The 17,699-nt window shown below is 45.0% G+C and overlaps 1 protein-coding gene across 3 annotated transcripts in view; it reads left to right on the top strand.

The window, feature by feature from the left end:
• Nucleotides 1-3,371: 3,371 nt before the first annotated feature.
• The window catches only part of CHST3 (carbohydrate sulfotransferase 3), a 60,322-nt gene continuing 45,994 nt past the window's right edge, over nucleotides 3,372-17,699 (top strand). The window contains exons 1-2 of one of the 3 annotated variants that reach the window (XM_051982190.1): nucleotides 3,372-3,847; nucleotides 5,299-5,400. The gene's annotated coding sequence lies outside the window, so the exon portion shown is untranslated. Of the gene's footprint in view, nucleotides 3,848-4,306; nucleotides 5,081-5,298; nucleotides 5,401-17,699 lie in introns of those variants that run through there. The other 2 variants (XM_051982191.1, XM_051982189.1) reach the window with 2 other exon arrangements.

Below are 17,699 nucleotides of genomic sequence, written 5' to 3'. Positions count from 1 at the left end.
GTTTGAAGGGAAAGAACCCTCTCTGACTTCTGCCTGGCCAGCTGAAACAAAGAGGCTGGAAAGTGAAGAATAGTCATATTTTGATTTGGTTTCCCTACAGTAATCCTGTGAGGGGCATAGAATAAGTCTTATTATCCCCTCAGATCAAAAAAAAAAAACTAGTTTCAGAATTAAAATGACTTGCTTAAGGATGTCTACTAAGTAGCAAACTAATGATTGAAACTTAGGTTATTTTTTCCAAAAGTCAATTCTCTTTCCACTACGCCATATTGCCTCATGATGATTAGTTGCTTCTGAAATGATAACATAGAGGGGACGAGGGCTGAGTCCAGATTCACATGACTTGTTAAGGGTAAAACCTAAGTTTTCTACCTTACAAATCCTTTCTCTTTCCACTAGGCTGCCCTGCCTCCAGTTATTAGTCACAATTTTGTTCTATTTTAGGACAAAATTATAAACATTATTCTCCCTAGGTTACTTGGACAACTTGGAACCAGGGAAAACAGGCTTCTTTTATTCTGTTTCAGTTCTGCTATTTGTTGCCTGTTGAGTCTTTGAGGCTCTGTTTCCCCATTTGTAAAATAAGGACGTTAAACTAGATAACATTCTTGTTCCTTCACACTCCCAATCTATGGTCCTGTGAGCTAATTTAGTGTGGCAATCAGTGTGTTTCGGTGTCCAACTCAAAACAAAACAACCCATCTATAAGATGAAACTTATGGTTTTTCTTGTGAAACAAGGAATGTTTAAAATTATTGGAGAATTGAGGACCAAACTGGGGAATATGAATATAATGGAATTTTTTCGTCCAATAAGAAATGATATAGCTTGACTGCTGTTTTCAGCAGAATGATGATCCATGACTACTCTGACCTTATAATAAAAAATCCTATCTATATCCAGAGATGGAACTGATTGTGTCTAAATACAGATTGAACAATTCTCTCTAAAGTTTTATTTATCATTAGGGATGGGAGAGCTAAGTTTTCTTTCACCACATGACTTTTATGGAAATATTTCGCATAACTTCACATGTGGTTTCTTAATTGTGAGTGGGGATAAGGGGGAGAACCTAGAACTCAAAAATTTTAAAAGCAAATGTAAAAAAAATTGTTTTACATGTAACTAGGGAAAATATTAAATAAATAAATTAAATCCCCCCCAAAAAAGAATGAAAATCTGCACATGAGCAAGAAGTGAGACCAAAAATATTTAAAAAGAAATGATAGCTTGAAAGGACTTAGAGAAATGCAAAAAGATCAGCATGAACTGATACAGAAGACTTCAGAATTCTTTGGGCAGACCCAAAAGAAGAGCGCACACATATATTTTATATATTTTTATGTATATATGTATACATATATAAATGTATGTTTACATTATATATATTTATATGTGTGTGTATATATGTATATGTGTGTATATATATATAATGACTTACAAAAATAGAAAAGAAAGGAACGCCAGCTGAAAAAAGCAGCCTTGAATCTAAGTGACAGATAATAAAACTCTGACTTCTGACTTCTCAGCAGAAGAGAGGGATAAACTTTGGGTGACAAAGTGTCAGATATTGCATCAATTGAGATTGCATTGTTCTTCCTTAATTATTTTGTTGTCAATTTTATAAGAGAAAGATTCATTTTGATATAGAGGAGGGAGAATGGTGAATCTAGAAATATTACATTTTAAATAAAGGCCTTGGGAGAACTTTTTTTTTTTAATGGAACTAATATCTACAATGTAAATGGATGGGGAAAGAATTAACTAATTTATTGTTGTTGTTTTTTGGTATTTCTGATAGAAAATATATATACCCTATACTATGTAACATACTATATAACATAAAGCTTCAGATGCACAGAAATAAAATAATCACCGGAATACTCAATAGAAGGATGAATTAGGTCATGTCTATCTACAATTCCCTTGACATCAATTGGATATAAGTAAAATGAATCATTGATGTTAACACTGATGCTAACAGCATTAATGTGATACACACAAAGAAGGCTGCTAATTCTTAGGAGCTCTTTGCCAATTCAGCTAATGCACTGGGAATCTCAGAATCCAATGCTTCCACTTCTCCCTTTTTCTCAATCTGGGTTGACCTACAGAGCTGCTCAGTCAAGCATTGGAACCTGGAGATCAGAGGGTCAAAGGTCTGAACTCCCTGGTATTGGGGGGGGGGGGAGTGAGAAAATCATGGATTTAGAACTGAAAATTAAAGGCACTAGAGATCCTCTAAACCAGTTTTCTTATTTTACAACTGAGGAACCAGTCTCAGAAATATGAAGTAACTTGCTACAAGTCCCAGAGAAAGCAAGAAACAGAATCAATTCAGTCCAGAAATTTGACTTAGTCTCCTTTCTCCAAATATTAAAATGAATTGCCATGGGGGGTGGGGAGTGGGAGGGGGTCGGACATCTTCTTGGATTACATCTGAGGAACAACCTTTGTGAACCTGCTGGTCCTGAACTATTAGACATATAAGTGGGCCCTGGATTTGAATCTCCTTTCCTTCCTTCCTTCCTTCCTTCCTTCCTTCCTTCCTTCCTTCCTTCCTTCCTTCCTTCCTTCCTTCCTTTCCTTCCTTCCTTCCTTCCTTCCTTCCTTCCTTCCTTCCTTCCTTCCTTCCTTCCTTCCTATATGTTAGCACCTGCTGTTTGGTGGGGTCCACCAGAATTTTGCTCCTTTAGTGTAATCTTCACCTTCACCCACCCAGGGTCTCTTCCCAAATGCACTGAGGTCTGAAAGACTTTAGTAGGAGAATTAGACTCTAATCTTGCCTTTGAGAGTAGAAGTCCCAACGGGTTGAGCAGAGCTCCTCCAGCCTCCGTGTAGGGAATTGGGGTGAGTGGGAGAACGTGACTCAGACTAGGGAGACTTTGAAACTTTCAAAGAGCCCTGAGGATTTTCACAAGGACTAGAGGCTGGGGAGAAAGAAGTAGGAGGGGAGAAAAAAACCTTTTTTTTCCCTGTCCGTGAGGGATCCCCCGTATCCATTGAAGGAGCAGGATGTTCAGTTGAGGGGCGGGGAGGAACAGGGAGAGGCTTCAGAGAGGCAGCCCAAGGAGGGGGATGCAGGGCCGGCCGGCCCGGGAGGCGCGCAGGGAACAAAGGCCCATACAGGGGTCCTTGTTCGTTCTCCGCTCCCCGGAGGAGGGGGTGGGGTGGGGTGGGAGCTAGGGCACTGGGCTCGGGAGGGGGCTCGCGGCAGGCCTGGGGCGGAGGAGGGGACACGGGGCTGGAAAACTCCCCTTCTTGGGTCTCCTCCTTTCTGTGCCGCGGCCGCCTCGGCTCCAGAGCGCCCAGCCCAGAGCACCAACTTTGCGAACGGTTCCCAAGTTGCCGGGCGCGAAAGGGAGCGGGGTGGGGGGAGAGGAAGAGGAGGAGGGATCCCCAGGCGTCTTGGAAGGGGTTCAAGAATCTGCCGCCCGGAGAAAGCTCGGTAGCGGCCTGAGCCGGGGAGGGAGAAGCAGGCGCTGCTGCGCGGACGGACTGGCTCCGGCAGCCCTTCGGAGCCCCGGGCACATGGGACCCGGGCGAGGAGGCCCCTCCTCGGCTCCCCCGCCGCCGCCGGCGCCTCCTCCCCTGGCCCGGTGATCTCCTAGCCCGGTGATCTCCTAGCCCCAGCCGATCCCCGGGCCCGGGAGGTGCGAGCGGAGCCCAGGACAGAGAAGGCGAAAGGGAGGGCTCCCGGGCTCCGGGCGCGGGGGGCAGGCCCCAGGGGACCTTCCTTCCAGAGAGCGCCTGGAAGAGAAAGTTAGCAGCGGATGCTGCCCGCTCCCTACTCCATCCCTAGAGAGCCAGCCATCCGGCCTCGGCCAGAAGAGGCTGGGCGGGCAGGGTAAGGCAGACTTCTTCCTTTCCTCCTTCTTTCTTTTCTTCCCTCTTTCCTTCCCCTTTCCCTCCCTCTTTGACCCACCGCTGATGCGGGGCTGGAAAGGGCCCCAGCTCCTGCCGGTGCGCTCCCATGCCAGTCCCAGAAGAGAGATGGAGCCGCTGCCATTCATGTGCCCCCAGTCTCAGCCCCCTCTGTCCCCCTCTGTCCCATCCCCAGCTTAGCCCCGGGCTCGGGGCAGCGGAGTGGGCTCGAAAGCGCCCAACTAGCTGAATGTCACGACTCCGGACAGCCCTGAGAAGAGAGGCTCCTGCACGCCCCCCCTGGCCCAACCTAGCACAGCCTGGCGTCCTGGAGCTAGGAACCCAGAGATCTTCACCCCTCGCCTGCTCCCTCCCCCTTCCCCTCCCTCCTCCACCCCCTCCCCAGCCCATCGAGCCGGCTTCTTGGGCTGGAGCCAGTGGGGAGGCGCTGCGAACAAGCTGGGTGCCGAGGAGGGGAGGAGTTGGCCGAGTCAGAATCGGGCCCCCAAACTGGTGGGTGGAGGGGAAAGCGGCATTTCGGCCCGGCCTCGGAGTTGCCATTGAGTCTTGGAAAGTCGGTGTCTGGGCGATGTGTCTGGGTGTGCTTGGCGCTTCCGGAGGTGAGGCAGGCAGGCAGAGGGAGGGGAGCCAGGGGAGCGGACAGAGTGATTCACAGCTCCCAGAGTCTGGCAGCTGGGGTCCGTCAGCAGAGTGGGGAACGGAGGCAGAGCCAGAGCCGGAGGGCTGATGCCGGGCCAGGCAGAGGAGAGGCTCGGCAGCCCTTCCCAGTCTTGCCCACTTCCTTCCCTTGTTAAAAGGTGCCTTCCTGACTGGAAGTAAGTTGGGGGGACCTTGCCTTTGGAGAGGGGCCCTGCAGGACCAAAGGGGCCCAGCCAGAGGCCCGGCCTGCTTGGGCACTTCTGGCCTCCCGCTTTTCTGCCCGGCCCCTCCAGCTGGCTTTCTCTTTTCTGCCAAAGACTTTATGACACCCTGAGGACCAGAGCCGGCCTCCGCCGGGGTCAGTCACAGCTGGGTCAGCCAAGCAACAAATACCGCCTTGCCAGATACTGCATATTCACCACCTTATCTGCAGGCTCCTCCCCCTAGTCACTACTCTCAAGCAGATCTGGAGATTGCAGATCCCAGAATCTCTGAGCAGGAAGGAATCTTGGACCATTCTACCTGAGCAGAAATCCCTTCTCCAGCACCGGCCACAGTAGGCATTCAGCCTTCACTTGACACCCTCCAGGGCTGGGGAAGTCCATTCCTCAACACTGGTGCTTGGTGCTTTTCCAGCCTTTGGTGGGGAGGTGTTTCCATGCAGATCTAGTCCCTTCACTTCCCTCTTTTTTTTGTTTTTTAAACCTAACATCTCCATTCCTGGCTGGAACAGAGCTATCCTGACCTTCATCTCTTTCCCTGTTGGTCCCCCAGATTTCGAACTCCCCTGGAGTCTTGGCAACAACAGTCTCCGCTGCCTTGGTGGACGGATGCATCCCTCCCGGCCAGAGCAGGGCCTCCAGACTCAACTTTCTTGTGAGTATATTCTGAGCAGGAACTGGGAAGTGAGGGTCAGCTGAGGAAAGCTTAGCTAAGGTTTCCTGTTATCCAGTGCAGGTCCTGAAATCGATTGATGTAAGGATCTTGGGGGAGAACGGGGGAAGCACAAACAGGAAGACTTGACATGAGCCTTGCCTTTTGTGTTTGAAATTATCCTCCAATTCATTCACTGCTGTCTTGGACACAGGGGAGGACCCTGTCATTGTGTGGCTATAGTTGTGAAACAAATTGGTTTCTAGAAAGGATGTCATTCTGAGATCCCAAAGCACTCTACTGTGTACATTGAGGAGGTGAGCCTTCTATCTAGGAAGTGGCTAACAGAGGCAAAAGGCTCCTCATTCCTTGTGATTTGTTTGCTGTGATAAGCCAGGGGTCCCAGGCTTATATTCTGGCTCAGTCATCTATTAGCTATCAAGTTCAGTAGGCATTTATTAAACACCTGTTATATATAAGAACAGAAAAAAGTCTTACTGTGGGATGGGAATGTACACAGAAAAGTAAATACAAAATTAGTCTGTCGACAAGCATTTACTTATGCTTACACTATGTGTCAGGCAAAGGGGTGCCTGATAAATACAGAATCACTTGGTAGGAAACTGAATCTAGGGAAATGTGGAAAAGCCTTGTAGTAAGTGGTACTTGAGCAGAGCCTGAAGAAGGTACTGGCCATTCCAAGAAGCAAAACTGAGGAAAGAGAATATTGGAGGTAACAGGAACAGCCCAGCCAAAGGTGCAGAGGTGGGAGATGGACTGTTTTGAATAGAGAACTTCAGACAGACCAATTTAGCTGGAACACCAAGTGCATGAGGTGGGGAGTAATGTGTAACAAGCTTGGAAAGATAGGGTGGCATCTGAACTGATTTTAAAGGGCTTTAAAAGCTGTGTGATCTTAAGCAAGTCATCACCTCTCAGGGTGATCTAAAAGAAGATTGGACTAGACAGGGAAACCACTATGGAGGTATATTGTCCTGTTGGGACAAGCTCCAGGGACCAGCCACCTACCAAACCATATTAGTTATACACCCAATTCCTACTGAGGTTGGAGAATAGGCTTTCTCTCTCTCTCTCTCTCTCTCTCTCTCTCTCTCTCTCTCTCTCTCTCTCTCTCTCTCTCTCTGTTTCTGTTTCTCTCTCTCTGTCTATCTCTCTGTCTCTCGGTCTCTGTCTCTTCTGTCTCTCTGTCTCTGTCTCTCTCTGTTTCTCTCTCTCTGTCTCTCTGTCTCTGTCTCTCTCTCTGTCTCTGTCTCTGTCTCTGTTTCTCTGTCTCTGTCTCTCTGTCTCTCTCTCTCTGTCTCTCTCTCTTTCTCTCTGTGTGTGTGTGTGTGTGTGTGTGTGTGTGTGTGTGTAAGTCACAGTACTTTGTCCAGGAGAGGGGCGGAAAAATCTTAATATTAATAGGACCCATCCATCCTTACCACTTCTTGGGTTGATTTTCTGATCTAGCAGGAGAAAAGGAATCGATCTCATTAGATCTACCCATACGCCCACTGGTTCTGAAGAGGAAGGTAGAAGAGAGGCTTAGATTGCTTTCTCTTAGTGATACCGGTGCTATTATGTAAGTGTTTTCTGAGCAGAAAAATTTTGTCCCACATCTTGCCTCACTGGCTTGCTGGGAGGAAAATGTTTTATAAACCTTCCAGTATTCTCTAGTTTGTGGTTTCATTAGTTCTGAAGAACTCCCATGTGTGGAAATTCCCTTCACTAGGGAAGACTAGCCATCCATTTGTAACTGAGTGACATTAAAGCTTTGCCTATGGGCACTAAGATATTGGAACTTGCTCAGGGTCATATACCAGAGACAGACAGTCTTCCCCTCTGGACCTCCCGACTGAAGACATTTGACCGGAATGCCCCAGGAGGCTGCCACATCTGTAGGAGAACATCCAGCTTCACTAGTGTAGGGCAGGGCAAAGGAGTAGGCGGGGAGGGAGGTGCCTGGAGACCAGCCTGCATAGCTCTGGGGAACAAACAGACCTTGCTTTGAGCCTGGACTTCCATCCCCTGGAGCTTTTTCAGGAGGGATTTTAGAGGAACAGAAACATTCCAGTCTGAGGGACCTTGGGTGGCAGGCCATCTTAGAAGTCCCCCCCCCAACATTGGACCAGAGACTCTCCAGATGTGTGGGAGGCTTGGATAGGAAAATACAAGGAACTCGCTCCCCTGGCAAAGAACTGTTATTGGATTTACTTGTAGTTTCAGGCATGTAAACCTGCCTTGGAGATGAAATTAGGAAGAGGCAAAAACTTCCATCCTTGTTGGAAGCAGAGACAAATTCACAACCCACGCTCACTGCCAAAACCCAATTTGGGGAGGTCCTTTAGATCCATCACTATCATCCCATTATTCCATTTATCCCAAGGCTGGAGATCTTTCTCATTTTTTCAGAGGTACCCCAGGAGGTCGCCATAGCAGTGAAAATATCCTGAATTGGGTACTTCCTGATGTAGGAACAAAAAAAAGAAGGGAGGGAGAGAGAGAGGAAAGAACAAATATTTATTCAGCATCTACTATTTTCCAGGCACTTTATATAAGTATGACCTTATTTGATTCTCACAACAACCCAGGGAAGCGAGTGCTATTATTATTTTCATTTTACAGTTGAAGAAACTGAGGCAATAGAGATTTATAGTCTAGAGTCACACAGCCAGTGATTGAGGCCAAATCTGAATTCAAATCTCACTCTAGATTGTACTCCCCATATCACCTAGAATCATAGGATTTTTGAGTAAGAAAGGACCTTGGAGGTCATTTTTGTTCAATCCAACTAGTAAGCATCAGAGGCGACGTTTGACCTAACTAGGTTACTAACTGTAAGTCCCATTTGCTCAGATGGCCTCTGGGCCAGATCCGGTGTTTTCCCACCATGCCTTGCTGAATCAGAATACTTGAGTTCAAATCTACCATTTCCTAACTGTGTGACTCCGGACAAGTCTGAGTGTGGTATCACGCAACCGAGACCATTTGCCGCACCTGACAAGGTTAACTTGAAGGACTTGCTTTGTAAATAGCAAAATGTTGTGTAAATGGCAACTATTTTTGCCACTGGACCTCAGGTCCAAAGCAGGTTGGGCTGAGTCTGCTCTCAAGAGTCGACTGTCAGTTTTTAATGTGAACTTTCATATCTTAGAAACCCACAAATTACAATGGGGTTCTATTCAGCGTTTTTTCTGTTGATTGTCTGGATTTTCAGAAGTGACGGAGAACATGTCAATCCTGCAGATTAAACTGAAAAGGTGCACGACTTCTTTTAATCCCCTTTGGAGGGCCACTTGTTACACATTTACCAGCATAGTGATGGTTTAAAAAAAAGGCTCTAGACATCCAGGGACAATCATGTCCCTTAAAGCCATGTTTGAAGACCTGCTATAGAGGAGCACGGTATCAAGCAGCTCCCTGTTTTCCTTCCCCATCCCCCTTCACGCAGACTGTGGGAACCCAGCTGTAAAGATATTCAAGACTTTCCCATCCCTCTCATTCCCTTCCAGAACAGGCATTACAGTGCCGCCCCAGCTGGGGCCACAGAGAAGCCTGGCGCCCAATGTAAGGGCCAGAGGGAGCCTTACAATGGGGATGGGACAATACTTCTGTAGCCTTGGGATGCCTGAAGAGATTTTAATAATGGAACCTCCCTCCGATCCTTGGACCCCAGCCGAGTTTCTTATTTTGACTCTGAGGATGTTTTTACAGGCAAAGGGAGTCCCCTTCAGCAGAATCTCTTTCTTCCTTTAAGGATAGGTCATGAATCTAGAGATGGAAGAGACAAGAACTCATCTAGTCCAACTGCTGCCTCATTTTACAGATAAGGAAACTAAGGCCTAGAGAATTAAGTGATTTGGCCAAAATCACACAGGTAGTTTGGATGGAAGATAGGAATTTAATCCTGGAACTTTAATTGGAGCAAGTATTCTTTCTAATTATACCAAACTTTCCTTCCCTTCCCTTCCCTTCTCTTTCCTTTCCCTTTCCTTTCCAGTTTCCTTCCCTGTTCCCTTTCTTGTTCCCTTCCCTGTTACCTTCCCCATTCCCTTTCATATTCTTTTCTCTTCCTTCCCCTTTTTTCTTCTTTTTGCTTTCCTTTCCCTTTCATTCCTTTCCTTTCCTTCCTTTACCTTACCTTTCCTTTCTTTTCCATTCCATTTTCCCTTTCTGGTTCTTTTTCCCTTTCTCTTTCCCTTCCTTTCCTTTTTTCTGTTCTTTTTTCCCCATTTATCCTTTTCTTTTCCTTTCTTTTTTCCTTTCCTTTCCTTTCTTTTTTCCTTCCCTTTCCTTCCCTTTTTCCTTTCCTTCCCTTCCCTTCCCTTCCCTTTCCTCTCCTTTTCCTTTCCTTTCCTTTCCTCTCCTCTCCCCTCTCCTCTACACTCCTTCCCTCTCCTCTCTTCTCCTCTTCTCTCTTTTCCTTTCCTTTCCTTTTTCCTTTCTTTCCTTTTTCTTTCCTTCTTTCTCCCCATCCACCATTTCTTCCCTGCCTTTACAAACATCACCTACCTTCCTTCTTTTCACAAAGGTTGCTTGTCTCTTCAGAAGGTTGTCTTCTTTTCCAGTTCCCAGGAAATTTATCAAGTTGGGGATCTGGAGGGCTCTCAGAAAAGGATTTGGAGGGAACGTGTGGAAAATAAACAAGCCAGTCCCAGCCTGACCTCCCCAAGTAAACAGTCTAGGGAAGAAAACTTCAGAGCCCAGCTTGGGAGTTCGGCATTTGGGTTCCAGCTCTCTCTCCGGTTGGCCCTCTCATCTTTAGTCGGCCACCCTGAAGAAGGCAAGTCCTTCTTTCTCTGTTCTTGTGAATCAGACTTCAGCCTCTTCACTTGGAAATTAGGCTGCCCCAGTCAGTATGCTCAAGGCAGAAGACAAGGGGTGGAGATAGACAATGGGGACCACTAGCCTTGTTGGTGGTCTGGGTAAGTTACCAGGAGTTGCCCCTTCTCGAGACATTCAGCTTGTTTTATGTTTTTGTTTGTGAGTTTGGCTTTGAAAGATTTGGGGGAAAGTTTAGTTTTCTTTTGTTTTTTTTTTGTTTTGTTTTTTTAAAGTTCTGGTTTTGTGGAATCTAAAGAAGGATCCTTCTCTGGCCACACAGGCAAACATTTCGATGTCTCATAAATGCTTGAGATTGGATGGGTGAAGAAATTAGATCTGATTCTTCTTCAGTTAGGTCTGTTTAATGGCTGGGCTGGGGGGAGTCTTAGGAACATAGATTTCAATCTGGAAGAAGCCCCAGAGGCCATCTAGCCCAGCTCTTTCATCTTACATATGAGGAAGCCAATGTCTGGGAGAGTTAAATGGCTTGCCCAAGATCACAGAGAACAGAAAGCCGGAGGCATTTATGAACACGGAACCTCTGACACCAGAGCCAGTGAGTGCCCTTTCTGCTGTCTTAAGGCTCCCTGAGGGAGCCTATCTCAAATTCAGAGGGCTGCAGACTTCTTTCTTCATGACTCCCATCTCTCTGGAGCTGTTGTTGGACTCCTCTTCATTTAGGGCATGGTAGCCCAGGAGCTATCAGAACAACAGAGAATATAACCTATTTATTGGCCTCTGAACTCTTCCCTGGAGTTTCTGGCAAAAGGATATAATAGGGTAATAACTGGGACACCAATTATGGTGAAGACTTCTACCACATCCCAGCTTTTTGCAATTGGTTCAAAATCCTGGACCTTCCAAAAACTCCCTGTGGGATGGTAGCTCAGCCCTTCCATAGGAAAAGGAAAGGAATTTGGCTCAGAGACCCCATTATCTGGTCTAAGGGACCCCACTAAGTCCTGCTAAACCCAGCTCAACATCCCCAGTGTGGATTGGGGTAACCAAAGCAGCTCACATTGGAGGGGCAACCTCGGGGATGGCTGAAGCCTTGTCTAACTGGACTGCCAGGCTGCCGCAAATATCAGGTATATCCTGGACCCTCAGAGGTATGGGGAGAAGAACCTGGGGATCAGGAGAATGCACACACACACACACACACACACACCTCACCGTTAAACACACATGTGCAGATGAGCACTCACACATCCTGTTAGACACTAATACACAGGCACTCTCAGACCTGCAAATCCAACTATGATATTCACCAACATACTCAATCATGCCCCCAGACTACTCAGTCCACAAGTAGGAGAGTAGAGAGGTGAACACTCGGCACAGATATATTTGGGTCAAGCTGGATAGATGGAACACTGGCTCTGAAAGGAGCTGGAGGACTGGGATTCAAATCTATCTCTGATGTTTAATACTTGTGTGACTTTGGGCAAATCGCTCTATCTTGCTGAAACTTAGTTTCCTCATTTGCAAAATGGGAGGTGAAGTGGGGGTGGATTGGAGGATCTCTTCGATCCCTCCCAGATCTGGATCTAGAATCTTGTGAATTGTTAGCAATGTATGTGATCAATTAAGGTTGTATTTTTAAAGCTCTCAGATGTACAACATTAGATGTATGTAACTATTCAGAATTTGTAGGATCATAGATTCAAAGCTGGGAGGGGCTTTAGATACTATTTAGTCCACATCCTTCTACCCCCTTTCTCCATTTCATTTAAAGGCTTAATATAAAGAAATAAAGTCTTAGGAATACCTGCTCCCCCCCCCAATATATATTGAAACACAGCTTGGGCAATGTCAGAAAAAAGATTATTTTCAAATGAAAAGAAAAAATATATTTAAATTAATCAGTTCAGAGAGAAGCAGAGGTAGGATAGGGTAGAGGTATCTTATGGCCTGAAGTAGATTGAAATGCAATTGGGAAATTTTAAACAAAATAAATAGAACTACAATTAAATAAATAATGTCACATTTTAAAAGTAAGCCAACATGTGGCCTATTGAGATCCTTATTTATGGTGTCAGTGGCCCCCTTTTCTGTTTGAGCTTGACATCACTGTTAGAGCAAATGGAATGACTCAGTTATAGTCTCTAGATGGGCTCTAGATCAGTCTCACTGGTTTTGTGTGATCCTGGGTGAGGAACAACCACTCAGCTCTCTCAGAAATTTTTGTTAGATTATAATTGCAATGCAAGTATCAACTTGCATTGATAGAGGTAGTTTTCCTGTACCAATGAATCACAAGTTAGTTCTAAATGTATTTGCCATTAAGTCTTTATGATCTCTTTTTGTATTTTCTTGATAAAGATACTAGAGTGGTTTGCCATTTCCTTCTCCAGCTCATTTTAAGGATGAGGAAACTGAGTAAACAGGGTCACATAGCTAGTAAATGTCGGAAGCCAGATTTGAATTTGAATTTAAATTTTCCTGACTTCAGGTTCAGAGCTCCATCCATTGCACTACCTTGCTGTCCTTCTAACTGTATATAGTATGTATATAATGCATATAATAATGATTAAATTAAATAAGCAAGGTATATAAATAACAAGTTTTCCAGAGGTGTGTGTGCTAGGGGAAACAGCATGAGAAGTCTCATTTACAAATGAGGAAATTAAAGCACTGAGTTGTGAATTGACTTGCCCAAGATTACATACTTCTTTAGTGTCTGAGCCAGGATCCAAGTTTCCCTTAACTCCAAATCCAGTGCATTAATCTGCTGTTTGGTGCTGCCGTGGATTGGTCCATTCTTGTCTTCCACGTTGGTGTTCACACACGTACACACACCTGCCCACACTTGCCTGCTTCACACACAGCTGAGCTTCATAGATCTGTTTTTCCTTCCCCTTCTTGTTCCCATCCCTTCCCGTCTCATAGTTTGCAAGGCTCTGAAATGTGCAAACATGGCCAGTGCGCAAAGCCAGTTTGAGCTCAGGAAATACTTTAGAGACAAACGAAGGACTTTTTCTTGCTTGGGTGATTTTGCCAGGAATTTCACAACTCAGAAAATAGCAGCCCTGGCTTTGTAGGGTAAGGGACAACTTGGGAGGGCAAAGGCGTGTCTGTGTGTGTGTGTGTGGGGGGGGTGATGAAAGAAAGAGCCAGGCTCAGTCCTAAAGGAGTAAATGGTAGATGTGGAAGGGATGTAAGATTGGAAATGATGCATCAGGGACTAGAAGCTATCTTCTAGTTTCCGAGAAAGAAAAAATGTGTCACCACAATGATCAGTAACCACAAATGTCAGTAACTGCAATTGACCTGTGCAACTGACATCCACCTCTTCCTTGGCTATTTGTAGAGATGTTACTCCTTTCCACATACACCCCTATCTCTCTCTCTGTGTCTCTGCCTCGCCTCTCTGTCTCTGTGTCTGTCTCTGTGTCTGTCTGCCTGCCTGTCTGTCTCTGTCCGTCCATCTGTCTCTCTGTCTTTCTCTGTCTTTGTCTTTTTCTCTGTCTGTCTCTGTCTCTGTCTCTGTGTCTCTGTGTCTTTTTCTCTGTCTGTCTCTGTCTCTGTCTCTGTGTCTCTCTGTCTTTTTCTCTGTCTGTCTCTCTCTCTCTTTCTCTCTCTCTCTCTCTCTCTCTCTCTCTCTCTCTCTCTCTCTCTCTCTCTCTCGGGGACCAGAAAAGATTTCTAAGAATTCTTTTCTGTGGTTGAGAGAATACAGAAAGATTAGTAGCCTTCTGAGAAGATAAGTGTCTAAAGTGTCTAAGATAGCAAGGAAACCTCTCTTATTTGTGGCTGAAGATCTGGAGATCAGAGACTGGGTGTGACTGGGACAGGGTAACCACTGAGGATAGGAAATATTTCCAAATCAGAGCACTGCAAGAAGGAAGCTTGTGAAACTTAGTTTTTTCCGAGTGTGATTCAGGTGCCACTTTGGGTGACCCTGCTCACAATGCCCGAATCATTTTGTTGTGTAGCTGAAGCTTGTGCAAGACCTTCAGTCTATTTCAGGAAATGGGTTTAATTTGCAAGAGGAGTGGCTTAAGTCTGCTGCATGGGCATGTGGGAGAAATGAGGGGAGAAAAGTTCCTTTTAATTTAGATAAAAAGGCTTTATAAAGGAGGGAATAGTGTTGGCTCTGGAATCAGAGAACCTGGGTTCAAATTCTTCCTCTTATATTGGCCATGGACAACTTGATTTCTTTGAACATTTACTTAGAAAGATTGAATCCAGATTTTTTATTTCATCAATGTGTGTATGGAAACTCCTTTCACAAATGCAGGTGGGCAAGGGTGGGTACTTTATCATTTTAGAGAGCTTTGTGGTTCATAGAGTATTTCGGTTTTGCCCATAGACACATAAGTCTTCCTGAATCCAAATCCTATACCCCAAGCTAGGCTAGATCTTTTACCCTTTAGTAACTGAAGATTCAACAGATTTAGGGATGGGAAGGTCCCCCAAAGAGTCTATGGGTGATATTTCTCTCCTCTTCTCCTCAGGGGATAAGCAAAAGCAATAGCTGACAAGGTCCATCCCTTGCCTTGGATCTTGTTTGCTTGTCACTGTCTGGTGCCATTTATGGCTGCAAATCAATTAAGAAATCTTAGGTAGGGAGATTTAACTGACACGGATATTGTCCAAGAATCCTTAGCTTATTTATCCTTAGGGGATCTCTGATAACAATGTAAAATTTCCCTGAAATATTAGCTCGGACCCCTTTCAGACTGGGGGTTCTCAAACTGTAGGAAGGCTTCTCATGTACTTAAAAGTTAAGGCATCTAGAATATTGATGACCTAATTCATAGAGTGAGAAGGGATTTTAGAGGCAATCTAATCTAACACTCTCATTTTACAGATGGGGATATAGAGACCCAAAGAGGTCTACTTCCCAAGCCCCATCTCTCTCTCTTTATTTTTCCTTTTGCCTCTTGTAGAAGTCAAGGTTATACAGGTAGTAAGTGATATAGGCGCCCAGGCTATTTCCACCATGTTGCCATGATGCCCACTGTACCAGCCTTTGCTCTAGTGGTCTTGTAGCTTGACTTGACTCTGAGTTGTGCAGACAGCATATCTTGACTACTCGTGTTCTTTTAGAAATTTTAAAGGGAATTCTTTTTCTGTACATAAAAAGAAAGTCTACAGGAAATAATTTACCATTCTTCATTTTCAAAGATGACATTCCATCACCATCTGTCAGGCAAGCGTTATCTCAGCTTCAGATTGCATTTATAGAAATGGTGGTGGATTGTCCTGAGCTATTCATGCTCTTGGCTAGTTCCTCCTTTCCATGGTAGTTGTGGTCCTGAAACATCACTGTGCTGAGTGCATGCATTCATAGGACTGGAACCAAGAGTCACGTGTGTTCCAGACTCGCATCTGCTTTTTTGTGTGTCACAAATTAGAGGTGAAAGTCATTTCTGAGGCCATCTAATCCCTCTTCTGACTTTTGAAAAGGAACTGAGACCCAGAGAGGTTAAGAGATTTTCCTAGTCTCATTTGAGTACTTAAGTAGAAGAGGTAGAATTTTAGCCTCGGTGCTAGAAAACTGGACTTGTAATACTGCCCTCAGACACTTCCTGTGTGGCTTTGGGCAAGTAAATAACTTAGCCTCTAGATCTCAGCTTCCTGTTTAAAATAAGAAAAATAGAGGTTTTAGATTTGATGGCCTTGAAAGTATCTTCCAATTCTAAATATCTGATCCTCAAACCATTAGTTTTTTGAGGATCTTCCAATTCTAAATATCTGATCCTCAGATCAGTGGTTTTTTGAGGATCTTCCAATTCTAAATATCTGATCCTCAGATCAGTGGTTTTTTGATGATACTCTCCCCTGCCTTGAATTGTATTTGAGCAAAGCAGCAATAGAACAAGGCCACAAAAAGAAGAGATGGATGTTATGGGCCAGAACTTGAAACAAAATGCTAACTCACTGGAATTGATAGAAACAATGCTTATGTACTTAAGTTCACACCTTTAAGAATTCACACATTAGTTCACACATTAGCATTCAAGATTCACAAGTCAGGATTCAGTCGGGAGATCAACAAGTCCAGGATTTTCACAAGTCAGGAACCCACAATCCCACTCTCTGGAAGGAGGAATCAATCTTTGAGTTCACACCTTTAAGAGATCATATATAAGAAGCTCTTGGAGCCTCAGCCAGGAGTCAGTTGGGGAGATTCAGAGAGAGCTGGAGCTGAAACTGGCAGAGGTAAAGGACTAGCAACGAGAGCTCTCAGAACCAAAGAAAGCTAACTGGGCTATTTTGGAAGAGACAATAAAGGACTGAACTTTTAACTCCTGGCTGCACTTGAAGTGATTATTGATCAGAACTGAAACTAAGGCTGCCTCCAGAAGCGCCCCAAGAAATCTGCTCCCAGAGAACAATTATATTCTAGAGAAGAGAACATTACAGTTGCAGACAAGTACTTTAAAGTTAAAGTTGAGGTAGCTGTCACTGTATCCTTCAGGGATAAAGTAATCTCATTCAATCCCTCCTTCCATTCTCTCTGACAAACTTTGTGACATCAGGAACTTCTCAGGTAGTGAGGTGACTTCTGCTCCCCACTCTCCTGGCCATCAAACCATGGAGGGAGCTAGCCAGGGACCTCTTCTTTCTTGACTTCCAAGTGTTCTTGCTCCTTTCCCAGGGCATTCTTTGTTTCCTATACTTCTTTTTTGCAGCTGTCATCTGTGGCAGGTGATATCCATCTTGCATGCCTTTTGTACTAATGCATTCCCTGCCCATGTTCTCAAAGAACCGAGGCGTGGAACTTTCAGAAAGGGAAGTATGAGGGGAGAAGGTGCGGGCTAGATAGCCACGATAGGGCTCTTCTTACAAAGAGGCTCTGGAAACCTTCCAGGGTCTGAGAGAGGCAGGGATGGAAGCGAAACGGTACATTGGCCCATAGACCATTTTCGGCGTTCTGCAGCATTTCTTTCAGGGGCAGGGAAAGCAGGAGAAATTCGAGCCTATATTGGGATTTGAGTTGGCCATAGAAGTCAGTCAGTGCAGGCTGCCCGCCAGCTTGGGATTTCTATTCTATTAAAAAAAGGGATTGTTTGAGAGGTGCACAGCTGTAGGCTGCAGGCAGCAGCCTATTACTAATGATGCCTTGCCTACCAGAAATGCTTGAATGGATATCATTGAGGGGCTCTGGGATCACAAAGGGAGTGGAGCAGGTCATATAGTAAGAAAGGGGGGAAACAGAGGAAGAGCCATAGGGGTGGACTTTATGAACTCATGGAATGTAAAAAGGTCCAGACATTCTTAACTTCCAGTACATGAATGTCTCGTTTTAATATTTTGGTAACTGGTTTCCTTTGTAGTTCTTTGCATTTTATTTTATGCATTTAAAACATGATTCTGGGAAGGTTCCATAGGCTTTTCCGGGGAGGTTCATGGCACACAAAATGTTAAGAAGTCTTGACCCAAGAATATATAACTTATAGAGAAGAGGATTCAGTCATTTTCACTCACGTCCCAATCTTTATGACTCCATTTGAGGTTTTCTTGGCAAT

The sequence above is a fragment of the Antechinus flavipes genome, chromosome 2 (assembly GCF_016432865.1).
Source record: "Antechinus flavipes isolate AdamAnt ecotype Samford, QLD, Australia chromosome 2, AdamAnt_v2, whole genome shotgun sequence".
In the NCBI taxonomy this organism is placed as follows: Eukaryota; Metazoa; Chordata; class Mammalia; order Dasyuromorphia; family Dasyuridae; genus Antechinus; species Antechinus flavipes.
The sequence above is the reverse complement of the archived record's forward strand: the minus strand, read 5'-3'. Positions and strand labels throughout refer to the sequence as shown.